The 12,546-nt window shown below is 41.0% G+C and overlaps 1 protein-coding gene across 1 annotated transcript in view; it reads left to right on the top strand.

Moving 5' to 3' along the window:
• Positions 1–349: 349 nt before the first annotated feature.
• The window catches only part of LOC110460985 (FMRFamide receptor-like), a 101,298-nt gene continuing 89,101 nt past the window's right edge, over positions 350–12,546 (top strand). Inside the window, exon 1 of the mRNA XM_021514242.1 lies at positions 350–464. The gene's annotated coding sequence lies outside the window, so the exon portion shown is untranslated. The remainder of the gene's footprint in view (positions 465–12,546) is intronic.

The following is a 12,546-nucleotide window of genomic DNA, read 5'->3' as shown; positions in this document are numbered from 1 at the left end:
GTAATCGTGGTGTAGTTTAAGATAAATCCATAGTGTAGTAAACACTTGAAAAGTCGAAGAATACGCGAAAAGCAAACACACCAACACCCGCCGTAAATCAATAATGAGGGGCACTGACAATACCACATACCCTCTAGGGGTTAATGCTGATTGGTTAACACTCCCCTAATTTGCATAAAAACATAAACATGAAAAACCTAGATACAANAACCTATGATATATATAAGCAAGGGAGCAATAAAAGTTGTATATAAACTATAATTTAACACACATGTCAAATTATCATTTAAAATTTCTTAACACTTTGATCTTTTTCAGACATGGCTACAGTTTTAACTTCACGGAATGAAATGGAATTTGTCATACAAAGTGACTGGTATGAGCGATCGTGAATTGTCGGCATTCTCTTGAGAATCCACAGAGGCACGAGGAAGTCAACAGATGCAGATACAGAAATGGCAACGGTGAGTGTTGAAGTATTCTACATTAAAGTTTGACGTTCTGATCGGTTTGGGATTTCCAGTCACCTGCTAAATGTATCACCTGCCTGACACTCAATAGCAGTGTGCCGAAGTGCCTTCTCCAACTGGTTGTTTTGTATTTGATGGGGCTTGCCACCAATCCTTGACTGTTTCGTTTCATACCCTTGTTTAAAAAAGTGAGGATATTGTATTCATTTTATTCATGTGTCTGTGTATCCGTTATACTTTATCCTGAGAAGTTTTCGCCCTTCACTGGTAAAAATCCATATTTGCCCTTTTTAATTTAATTTTGCCCTTCATAAAAAAAAGTCTGTGAACATCAATTAAAATTTAACTATTTGCCAATGTTTCTTCGTCAAACTTATCGCGATGTTACAAGTGGAATTGATGGATTGTTGATGAATAAAGTTTTTCTGGACATTATTTCCTTACATATTCACACAGGTTCCCTAAATGACAGGCCCTGTTAAAACTAAAAGGAAGGTTTCTTACACACAACAGATTAGCTGTGTAAATGTAAACTGTGTTTTCCACTCAACTAAATAAAAAAAGTCTGAAGGAAAATCTATAGGCCGTTGTTTCTTTGCGTTTTTTATGAAGATGGAATCACTAAACTTCGTTAGCTGTAACAAGTAGGGTTGAAGGAGTGTCATGTTCCATAAAAAGTTCCCAGTGACCTACATTTCCTTAACCATTAAACACCCAAAGAGAAAAGACTTTTAACATTTTCTTCACAGTTAAAACACATACTATAAAGTCAATTATCACTTTGTAGTTTTCACCGGAGACTTTATCAGCTGTCATGTACAGGAAACTTGTCTTCAGACATTATGGCTTTAATCCGCTCATCTTCATTTCTACAGCTAGGTCAGCGTCCCTTTAAACTATATATACCTTGCAATTTAATTCCCTTTACCAGATATTGTCCTGTTTGAGCCAATATCCATACATGTCCCATAGCTTAGTCTCATTAACAGACATGCTGTGTAGGTACGCTTCATGTTTTCTTGTAAAAATGACAGAAATACAAATTGGGACTGGACTGGTACAAGTATATCTATTAAGTTTAAGCTTATAGTGTTACATCAAATTTGTATTGCTACGATACCTTTGACCATGTGTTTTGTACTTTATATCATAATGCCACAGGTTGTTTGTGTTTTACCTGATGGTGCCACAGGGACACTGGCTGTAGAACATCTCACGGATTTTCACCTCTGATAAAGTCTCACGGCGTGGGACATAAATTTACGGAAAGTCCTGAAGTCCTCACGTTTTTTAATGATCGATCGGTGAACCATTTTGCTGTTGTTGATTACTCAAAGTCTTACAAGATTCCACAATGTTTACAGTGATAAATCACGAATACTCTCGATAAGCGGTCATGTGATTGGTCATGTGATCGAAGAGCTCTTTTGATAACTTCCGGAAAATTTAGCTGGTTGAAATGGGCAGATTGAAATTGTGAGTTGATTTCGGTGTGTTTTACAATTTAAGTAATCTATCTGAACAATTAAAATAAATTCATATTAAAGACTTATTGTTGCCATTAATTTCCGTGATACTACAGAATGCCTGACATTCTTAGTCTTAGCCACTACGCGACGGTGTCGGGTTCAGCTGTTCAGCATCAACATTTCCCGTGAAGTTGATACCTCACACTGTCCGTAGAATTAGCACAAAACATGTTTTCTGTCATGTTTGTAAGGTTATTTTATTGCTAGAAACTTTGATAAATACTATGTCTGGCTAAGTGTTTCTTTACAAATATAATTTCACTATGAAAGTAAAGAGAACGACCAGTAAATATATAAGGGGCCACGTCATGAAGAAGATGGGAAAAGTATTTGTTCTGAATGCTGAAATATGTAATTTAAAAGTTCAAATGCTGAACACAGTTTTCTTCACTTTCACAGCTGATTATTTCTGTCCTCTTCTTAAATGCATGTTTCAACATTCTGTTACATTATCAAGAAGTTCAAATGTAAATGAACACAGACAACCATTATCCAAATACATAGTTCAAAGTTTAAACTGAACATCAGTAGTACTGTGGCTGCTGTGAATTTTGTTTTGTTAACTTTGTGCTATTAAATGTATATAATCATATTCAATATATACCAAAAAACACCTGCCAAAGTCAAAACAAAGTTCCTTACTTTAAGATTTTGTGCTTTATTTCATTAATTTAGCCACGGAATTAATCTAAGTCCGTGATTTAGCTGAGTAAGATAGTCTTTTTGCTGTGAAACCCCCCCTTATTTTCACCTCCATTCCCTTAAAATGATCGTAAAACTCACAGACTGGTCTCCAAGAATTCTGGCATGTATGCCATTTTTATACTGTATAAGTTGGAATAAAGTTCCCTTAAATTGTGGACAGTAGGCCATAAAACCTTACAGTCTGTAGACAGTAGAACTGAAGTCTGTTTATACTGTATAAGTTGGAATAAAGTTTACTCTAATTGTGGACAGTAGGCCCTAAAACCTTACAGTCTGTAGATAGTAGAACTGAAGTCTTTTTATACTGTATAAGTTGGAATTAAGCTCCGTCTAATTGTGGACAGTAGGCCCTAAAACCTTACAGTCTGTAGACAGTAGAACTAAAGTCCATTTATACTGTATAAGTTGGAATTAAGCTCCGTCTAATTGTGGACAGTAAGCCCTAAAACCTTACAGTCTGTCGACAGTAGAACTAAAGTCCATTTATACTGTATAACTTGGAATTAAGTTCCCTCTACTTGTAGACAGTACGCCCTTTAACCTAACAGTCTGTAGACAGTAGAACTGAAGTCTTTTTATACTGTATAAGTTGGAATTAAGTTCCCTCTAATTGTAGACAGTAGGCCCTATAACCTTACAGTCTGTAGACTAGAACTAAAGTCCATTTATACTGTATAAGTTGGAATTAAGTTCCCTCTAATTGTGGACAGTAAGCCCTAAAACCTTACAGTCTGTAGACAGTAGAACTAAAGTCCAGTGATACTGTATAAGTTGGAATTAAGTTCCCTCTAATTGTAGACAGTAGGCCCTTTAACCTAACAGTCTGTAGACAGTAGAACTAAAGTCCATTTATACTGTATAAGTTGGAATGACGTTCCCTCTAATTGTGGACAGTAAGCCCTAAAACCTAACAGTCTGTGGACAGTAGAACTGAAGTCCATTTATACTGTATAAGTTGGAATAAAGTTCCCTCTAATTGTGGACAGTAGGCCCTAAAACCTTACAGTCTAGCTGTAGACAGTAGAACTAAAGTCCATTTATACTGTATAAGTTGGAATGAAGTTCCCTCTAATTGTGGACAGTAAGCCCTAAAACCTAACAGTCTGTAGACAGTAGAACTGAAGTCCATTTATACTGTATAAGTTGGAATAAAGTTCCCTCTAATTGTGGACAGTAAGCCCTAAAACCTTACAGTCTGTAGACTGTAGCGTCACTAACTGAGGTATCTGGTCAACATCAATTGATCAAGTCCAGATTAACTACACAATAATTGATGGCACTGTGGTAACAAGTCTTTGTGACATATTTCACGGATACTGTCGGAGGTCACAGGTCTATGATTGCCTTCCGGATTATATTAGATTTGTATGTAGAAAATGCTCTTTAGAAATAATGGACAAATTTGACTCCCAGAGGCACCATACTCTGTCCCTTTGTGGTGAAAGAAATATCGCATGTTACCTAAAACCAAAACAGGAAATTGCCTTTTTGGCAAACAATTTTTCGATCGGGCCGACATAATCAACAATATTATTTAACGTTTGTCTAGTGAAAAAAGGTTGTCAGTGTTTGAATTTTGAGTTGTCATTTTTCAGAGAATGCTCAAACAAATGTTTACATATTTTTAAAGATTGTCTATTGTTCAAAGAATATTGATTGTAATTTTATATATATTTCTTTCACTATTGTTAACAAATTTGTTGTCTACCAAAGACTGTTGATTGCATATATTCAAAGTAACAAGTGACGATGATGCTTAACCCCAATTTTACGCTAAGATCCTTTCGTATTTGAGAATTTAGATGTGACTGACCTGGAGGTATATAAAATAACAAGGATTGATTACCGCCAGACTTCCTTGTTAGGTTAAAGCACAGAATCAACAAATCTCTGGTCGTGTTAGGACAACTACCTCATATATCACACGGCAGACTTGCATGTTTGGTAACGGTGAATGTTTTGCCGTCCTGTTGGGACACCACATATCACACTGCAGACATGTCCCCTACAACCTTATGTCATCTTTGGTACGTTTGTATTTAATATAACTATGTTTTTTCTCTCCAGTTACAGCGGTTATGTTCAAAATCAAGAGTCAGCTTTTCCGTGACTGAACATATTAAGCAATCGCCCAAATTCTGTAAACAAATCTTAGCCAGCCAGGTTAAATGGTCTTTTCCTAATTGTCCGCCAATGTTGTGTCAGACTCTGTGTCTTGGTATGGTTCCTGTGTAGAGGCTGTCTGACTCAGAGCCATAGTCGTCTGCCCCTTATTCTCTTGAAGCATCCACATGTACTCTCTGTAAGACTATATCTATCCAATATTATAAAGTTTACAGATTTTCACAGATTTGAGAAGTTTTCTTTTAATATACAGTGGAACCTTGTTAAAAGGACACTTTGGTTTTTGCCAACAGGGGGCATCATAAAGTCCTTGGAGACTTGTTAGTAAGGACTTGTAAGGTTCCTTAAAAAAAGAGTGAAAAATAAAAAAAAATGTTTTATGTGGATGCTTTTAATTCAGATCCATAAAATTTTCAAGATTCTGTCAGCAGAACTGTTGCAGTATATTGAGATTTTGCTGTTAGGAAATGGAGATAATATTTTCAACAATATACCTCATATTTTGTCCCACACTTAGTTGAGGGGGAGAATTATGGTAATCCCCAGCTTTGTCAGTGTGTCCATGTATGTGTCTGTATAGTGTAAAAAGGTTGTGTACACGGTATATCAACTCCTCAAAAAAAAACAGTTCATAATTACATCAGAGAATGCTTATATAAACTTCCACATTAGATTAGCATTTGGTTGTCATCGGTCAAGGTAGAAGACTTAACTCATTCACCCCTGAAATATCATAATGAACTATTCTAACCTTTGAATTGGAAGAGTTCAAGTATGTCTTCAGGGGTGAATGAGTTAACAAGCAAGTTAAATCCATTTCTGGATTTCAGACTTTGTTTTGTTTTCAAATAAGAATGAAAAACTTTTACCATCCATTTCATGATAGTTTAAGTAAGTCTACATGTTTTTTTGTGTTAGCCGAAAAATGCAATTTGAAGATTAGATTATGAATTGTGTCTGCAATTCCTGACAGATTAAGAACATGAAAGGGATGTATTTGCTGTAGTAAACAAAATTGCCTTGTTTTTCTCATTCTATTTAATGTATCTGATGCAGATGCAGGAACAAGCTGTGCATCATTTGCAATCATGAATGTTGTCTACATTTAAGTAGCCTTTGATCCAATTTTACACATTTAACCCATATAAGTAATTTCAAAGAAAAAGCGACTGGCCTGGATTTATCTGCGACATGGAAATGGTTTAGTATTTAAATGTGCATAATGCAACTGCATGATCACTTGCTTTGTTTTAGTGTATGCGTAGTACATAATGGTGTACTGTTTACAAGGCACATAACTACTTTTGTAAACAATTATCTTATGGGGGGGGGAGGCTTCTTTTCAGCACAATATACAAGAAGGACAGGTCCTTCCCATTCTCAACAATTGCCAATTCATAAAGACAGTCCTATTACATCACTGTATATCTTGAAAAGCTGTTTTCCTGCTATATTTGTTATTTGTATTCTTCTTCTATATTTATACAAAGAAAAGTGTAATATGAAATTAAAATTATTAGGTATTTGTGTGATGAACTGGAGAGGAAGGTCAGGCAGCATTTTAACTTCACAAACCTTGTCATTCATCTGAAATATATTCCTGCTTCAGAAGTTGTTTAACATCCCTATAAACTTACATTACTATTTATATCAAATTGAACAAATTAAGTAAAATCCATTAAAATCCTTTAGCTGACATGTTTTGTAGCCATCATTTTATATAAATAAGAAAAGTTTGGTCATTGAAGTGAAATTTCTATGTACTGACTGAATTTTCTTTATTAATTTACAAACTCCTAAAAATCATCCTGTCTGCATTTTTAGGTCACCTGAGACAAAGTCTCAAGTGACCTATTGCGATCGGCTTTTGTCCGTCGTCGTCCGTCGTCCGTCGTCCGTCCGTAAACAATTTACATTTTCGACTTCTTCTCCAAAACCCCTGAACCAATTTCAATGAAATTTTGCAGGGACCTTCCATGGACAAAGGTCAACAAAAATAGTTGCCGGTTTAGTCCTANATGGTTTATAATGACAAATGATACTTTGAATATTACATGTTAATAACTTGATTGGAATTATAACCTTGAATTGACAGTTTGATACTTTGAAAATTTTGAGCCAGCCCTACCCCCAAGGGCTGTAGGTGCTAGTTTCAAATCCTTTTTAGTCTGAAATCTGTATGCTAGATATTGAGTAAGGTGGTTTTATTGTTTTTTGTCACTTTGAATAATGTTTCTGTTCATGTTTAAAACAAAATCAACTCTCTGTATAAATATATCAGGTGACCGTTAAGGCCCATGGGCCTCTTGTTATTTTATTGAAGAAGAAAATTTGTTAGCTTTGCATACATCTTGCCCATTCATCTTGTCCATCACATAAGTCTCTGCACACTTGATTGCAAAGGACTGTAAAACAAGGCAAAAGCAAAATCCGTTGATTTGAAGAGAATTATGACGTCTGTCCGTATGTCCGTCAGCACTTTTATTTCCGGAGATTATCTCATGATCCAGATGGCCAAAATTTCTGAAATTTCACATGGTGATACACTGTGATGTGCAGATGTGCAAAAGGGGTTTAAAAAGTTCCTAAGGTCAAGGTCACTGTCACTAAAAATAGAATGATACATTGTGATTATACGCAGATGTAGAATTGTGGTTTTAAAAATTCCTTGGTCAAGGCCACTGTTTCTAAAAACAAGACCGGAAATATACAGTCAAAAAAACATCAGATAATTAGGCCCTAACAGAAGGTCAAACTTTCTGAAATTTCTTATGATGATACACTGTAATTATATGCAGATGTGCAATAGTGGTTTAAAATATTCCTAAGGTCAAGGTCACTGTTACTAAAAATGGAAACGTAAATATACTATCAAATATACATCATATAAGGCCCTTACAGACGGCCAATTTTCTGAAATTTCACAAGATGTTACATGTGCAATAGGGCTTTAAAAAGTTTTGAAGGTCATATGGTCGTTACTTTAAAATAGAACGGCATATATTGTCAAAAATTTATTGTAAATGGTCCTTTCTGAACAGTCAATGATCACTTTTGCTTGGTGCTTATATGGGGGATACACTGTCAGGCATACAGCGGGACCCTTGCTGACCTGTCAGTGTTCTATACGGGGGATACACTGTCAGGCACACAGTGGGGCCCTTGCTGACCTGGCAGTATTCTATACGGAAGATACACTGTCGGGCATACAGCGGGACCCTTGCTGATCTGGCAGTATTCTATACGGGAGATACACTGTCAGGCATACAGCGGGACCCTTGCTGATCTGTCAGTGTTCTATACGGGGGATACACTGTCAGGCATACAGCGGGACCCTTGCTGACCTGGCAGTATTCTATACGGGAGATACACTGCTAGGCATACAGTGGGACACTTGCTGATCTGTAAGTATTCTATACGGGGGATACACTGTCAGGCATACAGTGGGGCCCTTGCTGACCTGTCAGTATTCTATACTGGAAATACACTGTCAGGCATACAGTGGGACCCTTGCTGACCTGGCAGTATTCTATACGGGAGATACACTGTCAGGCATACAGTGAGGCCCTTGCTGACCTGTCAGTATTCTATACGGGGGATACACTGTCAGGCATACAGCGGGACCCTTGCTGATCTGTCAGTGTTCTATACGGGGGATACACTGTCAGGCATACAGCGGGACCCTTGCTGATCTGGCAGTATTCTATACGGGAGATACACTGTCAGGCATACAGCGGGGCCCTTGCTGACCTAGCAGTATTCTATACGGGGGATACACTGTCAGGCATACAGCGGGACCCTAGCTGACCTGTCGGTGTTCTATACTGGAGATACACTGTCAGGCATACAGCGGGGCCCTTGCTGACCTGTCAGTATTCTATACGGGAGATACACTGTCAGGCATACAGTGAGGCCCTTGCTGACCTGTCAGTATTCTATACGGGCGATACACTGTCAGGCATACAGCGGGGCCCTTGCTGACCTAGCAGTATTCTATACGGGGGATACACTGTCAGGCATACAGCGGGACCATTGCTGACCTGGCAGTGTTCTATACTGGAAATACACTGTCAGGCATACAGTGGGGCCCTTGCTGACCTTGCAGTATTCTATACGGAAGATACACTGTCAGGCATACAGCGGGACCCTAGCTGACCTGTCAGTGTTCTATACTGGAGATACACTGTCAGGCATACAGCGGGACCCTTGCTGATCTGGCAGTATTCTATACGGGAGATACACTGTATGCCTAGCAGTGTATCTCCCGTATAAAATACTGCCAGGTCAGCAAGGGTCCCGCTGTATGCCCGACAGTGTATCCCCCGTATAGAATACTGACAGGTCAGCAAGGGTCCCGCTGTATGCCTGACAGCTGCTAGGCATACAGCGGGACCCTTGCTGATCTGTCAGTGTTCTATACGGGGGATACACTGTCAGGCATACAGCGGGACCCTTGCTGATCTGGCAGTATTCTATACGGGAGATACACTGTCAGGCATACAGCGGGACCCTTGCTGACCTGGCAGTGTTCTATACTGGAAATACACTGTCAGGCATACAGTGGGACCCTTGCTGACCTGGCAGTATTCTATACAGGAGATACACTGTCAGGCATACAGCGGGGCCCTTGCTGACCTGTCAGTGTTCTATACGGGAGATACACTGTCAGGCATACAGCGGGGCCCTTGCTGACCTAGCAGTATTCTATACGGGGGATACACTGTCAGGCATACAGCGGGACCCTTGCTGATCTGGCAGTATTCTATACGGGAGATACACTGCTAGGCATACAGCGGGACCCTTGCTGATCTGTCAGTATTCTATACGGGAGATACACTGTCAGGCATACAGTGGGACCCTTGCTGACCTGGCAGTATTCTATACGGGAGATACACTGTCAGGCATACAGTGGGACCCTTGCTGACCTGGCAGTATTCTATACGGGAGATACACTGTCAGGCATACAGTGGGACCCTTGCTGACCTGGCAGTATTCTATACGGGAGATACACTGTCAGGCATACAGCGGGACCCTTGCTGACCTGTCAGTATTCTATACGGGAGATACACTGTCAGGCATACAGCGGGACCCTTGCTGACCTGTCAGTATTCTATACGGGAGATACACTGTCAGGCATACAGCGGGACCCTTGCTGACCTGTCAGTATTCTATACGGGAGATACACTGTCAGGCATACAGCGGGACCCTTGCTGACCTGTCAGTATTCTATACGGGAGATACACTGTCAGGCATACAGCGGGACCCTTGCTGACCTGTCAGTATTCTATACGGGAGATACACTGTCAGGCATACAGCGGGACCCTTGCTGACCTGTCAGTATTCTATACGGGAGATACACTGTCAGGCATACAGCGGGACCCTTGCTGACCTGTCAGTATTCTATACGGGAGATACACTGTCAGGCATACAGCGGGACCCTTGCTGACCTGTCAGTATTCTATACGGGAGATACACTGTCAGGCATACAGCGGGACCCTTGCTGACCTGTCAGTATTCTATACGGGAGATACACTGTCAGGCATACAGCGGGACCCTTGCTGACCTGTCAGTATTCTATACGGGAGATACACTGTCAGGCATACAGCGGGACCCTTGCTGACCTGTCAGTATTCTATACGGGAGATACACTGTCAGGCATACAGCGGGACCCTTGCTGACCTGTCAGTATTCTATACGGGAGATACACTGTCAGGCATACAGCGGGACCCTTGCTGACCTGTCAGTATTCTATACGGGAGATACACTGTCAGGCATACAGCGGGACCCTTGCTGACCTGTCAGTATTCTATACGGGAGATACACTGTCAGGCATACAGCGGGACCCTTGCTGACCTGTCAGTATTCTATACGGGAGATACACTGTCAGGCATACAGCGGGACCCTTGCTGACCTGTCAGTATTCTATACGGGAGATACACTGTCAGGCATACAGCGGGACCCTTGCTGACCTGTCAGTATTCTATACGGGAGATACACTGTCAGGCATACAGCGGGACCCTTGCTGACCTGTCAGTATTCTATACGGGAGATACACTGTCAGGCATACAGCGGGACCCTTGCTGACCTGTCAGTATTCTATACGGGAGATACACTGTCAGGCATACAGCGGGACCCTTGCTGACCTGTCAGTATTCTATACGGGAGATACACTGTCAGGCATACAGCGGGACCCTTGCTGACCTGTCAGTATTCTATACGGGAGATACACTGTCAGGCATACAGCGGGACCCTTGCTGACCTGTCAGTATTCTATACGGGAGATACACTGTCAGGCATACAGCGGGACCCTTGCTGACCTGTCAGTATTCTATACGGGAGATACACTGTCAGGCATACAGCGGGACCCTTGCTGACCTGGCAGTATTCTATACGGGAGATACACTGTCAGGCATACAGCGGGACCCTTGCTGACCTGGCAGTATTCTATACGGGAGATACACTGTCAGGCATACAGCGGGACCCTTGCTGATCTGGCAGTATTCTATACGGGAGATACACTGTCAGGCATACAGCGGGACCCTTGCTGACCTGGCAGTATTCTATACGGGAGATACACTGTCAGGCATACAGCGGGACCCTTGCTGACCTGGCAGTATTCTATACGGGAGATACACTGTCAGGCATACAGCGGGACCCTTGCTGACCTGGCAGTATTCTATACGGGAGATACACTGTCAGGCATACAGCGGGACCCTTGCTGACCTGGCAGTATTCTATACGGGAGATACACTGTCAGGCATACAGCGGGACCCTTGCTGACCTGGCAGTATTCTATACGGGAGATACACTGTCAGGCATACAGCGGGACCCTTGCTGACCTGGCAGTATTCTATACGGGAGATACACTGTCAGGCATACAGCGGGACCCTTGCTGACCTGGCAGTATTCTATACGGGAGATACACTGTCAGGCATACAGCGGGACCCTTGCTGACCTGGCAGTATTCTATACGGGAGATACACTGTCAGGCATACAGCGGGACCCTTGCTGACCTGGCAGTATTCTATACGGGAGATACACTGTCAGGCATACAGCGGGACCCTTGCTGACCTGGCAGTATTCTATACGGGAGATACACTGTCAGGCATACAGCGGGACCCTTGCTGACCTGGCAGTATTCTATACGGGAGATACACTGTCAGGCATACAGTGGGGCCCTTGCTGACCTGTCAGTATTCTATACGGGAGATATACTGTCAGGCATACAGCGGGACCCTTGCTGATCTGTCAGTGTTCTGGTTTATTGGAAGCACCCTTATTAGAGGCAGAACCATTACCATGTCAAATACGGTAGGTTTGTTAATTGCTGAAATGGATGTTTGTAACTGGTTCGTGACTCGGTATGGAAAGGATAAATTCCAATGAGGCATACATTTTGTCCATTAGACAAACCATTAAATTACCTGAATATTGATACAGGTTTGTGATCACGAAAGAACGTAATTATGTTATGATGTCTGGTGTATCCGGGAACATGCTCGATTGATATATAAACTGTTTATCACAACGCTTTATATTGGAATAGTGTTTTTTGTTACATGCATAATATGTATTTCTGATTGGTTATTAGTATTCGCGCGGCAGATTAGTTGCCATAGGAACCGTACTAAAAGTTTTATCACAGCTGTTATGTAATAACTTTTCTTTTCGTACTTTAATGACATAATGATGGTCGGAGGTTGTTTGTGAAGGGCAGT

The sequence above is a fragment of the Mizuhopecten yessoensis genome, unplaced genomic scaffold (genome assembly GCF_002113885.1).
Source record: "Mizuhopecten yessoensis strain PY_sf001 unplaced genomic scaffold, ASM211388v2 scaffold10529, whole genome shotgun sequence".
In the NCBI taxonomy this organism is placed as follows: domain Eukaryota; kingdom Metazoa; phylum Mollusca; class Bivalvia; order Pectinida; family Pectinidae; genus Mizuhopecten; species Mizuhopecten yessoensis.
Note: the sequence above shows the minus strand (reverse complement) of the source record. Positions and strands in the feature narration are given on the sequence as shown.